The following is a 1,417-nucleotide window of genomic DNA, read 5'->3' as shown; positions in this document are numbered from 1 at the left end:
TGGCGTGAGCCACTCACAAAGCCAGCCTGTGTCACCAGGGGTGGATGAGTCTACAGACTCAGAGCCTTGGGGCACCAGGGCTGCCAGAAGCCAGGAAGGACATCGGGGCCAAGGCAAGCAGTTCTGCCTCACTGAGTCCCTCCTGGGGCCCGGTGTCAGGGCTCAGCGGGTAAGGAGGCATGGGGGGGTGGAGAGGGATGGGGGTGTCAAGGGGGAGGCAGGGGTGATGGGGAAGGGGAGCCAGGCTTCCTAAGAGGGCCTGTGCTGGTGCTGCCAGGAACAGTCACACGAGGCCACCATGGGCTGTCATCTGAAAGTCAGGCCTCATGGGGTGTCCTCTGCGGTTTCTAAAAGCCCAGTGGCCAAGCGGGCTTGGAGATGGTGCACAGAACCTACGAGCACGAAGGCCTGAGTTCAACCCCTGGTGCCTCTCACAGGCGCCACAGTGAAGCTCTGGTGCCTACCCCCCCCCCCCCCATCTATCTATCTCTTTCTCTCTCTCCCAGGGCCTTGCCCCGGGGTACTTTGTTGCTTGGCTAGAAAACACCGGGGCCATAGCCCTTCAGCCAGACCTGCTGAACCAATGAACAAAAAAACAAGTTCGGGGGGGGGGGGGGTCAGGTGGTAGCGCAGCGGGTTAAGCGCAGGTGGCACAAAGCGCAGGGACCGGCGTAAGGATCCCGGTTCGAGCCCCCGGCTCCCCACCTGCAGGGGGGTCGCTTCACAGGCGGTGAAGCAGGTCTGCAGGTGTCTGTCTTCCTCTCCCCCTCTCTGTCTTCCCCTCCTCTCTCCATTTCTCTCTGTCCTATCCAAAAACCACAATAACCACAACAACAATAAAAAAACAATGGCAACAAAAGGGAAAATAAATAAATATTTTTAAAAACCCAGCAAGTTCAAGGAGTAAAAACCAAACACCACCCCTTAGACTTCAAATAGTCATGGAAGAAGGTTAGAGAAGGGAGGATTTGTTGGAAGGGGCCCAAAAAGAAGCCTGTCTCCCCTAAGAGGGAAAGACCAGAGAGAGGGCACAGCCAAAATCCAATGAGGCCGGCCTGCGGGAGATGCCGTAATATAAACGGTGGGGCTCCGGTACTCACAGATACCCCAAAAGGAGTCCCAGCCCGGCTATTTTTATCCCATAAGACACACACACTCGCACACACGCACGCACACACGCACGCACACGCCCAGCTCTAGCCCTCCAGTGCGGCTGCACAAGCAGACAGCCCCCACCTAGGGTGCTAATTTGCAGGCTCCCCGCCCACCCGGGGCCAACTGCCCTGCACGTCCTCCCATGACGTCTCCTCTGCCTGTGGTTCTCATGACCCAAGAATGTGAGTGTTTGCACGGCCTGGAGGTGATGTAAGCCTCACCCCCTTCCCACCCCCCACCCCCCACAGGCTTTGCTTAACTC

The sequence above is a fragment of the Erinaceus europaeus genome, chromosome 6, assembly GCF_950295315.1.
Source record: "Erinaceus europaeus chromosome 6, mEriEur2.1, whole genome shotgun sequence".
In the NCBI taxonomy this organism is placed as follows: Eukaryota; Metazoa; Chordata; class Mammalia; order Eulipotyphla; family Erinaceidae; genus Erinaceus; species Erinaceus europaeus.
Note: the sequence above shows the minus strand (reverse complement) of the source record.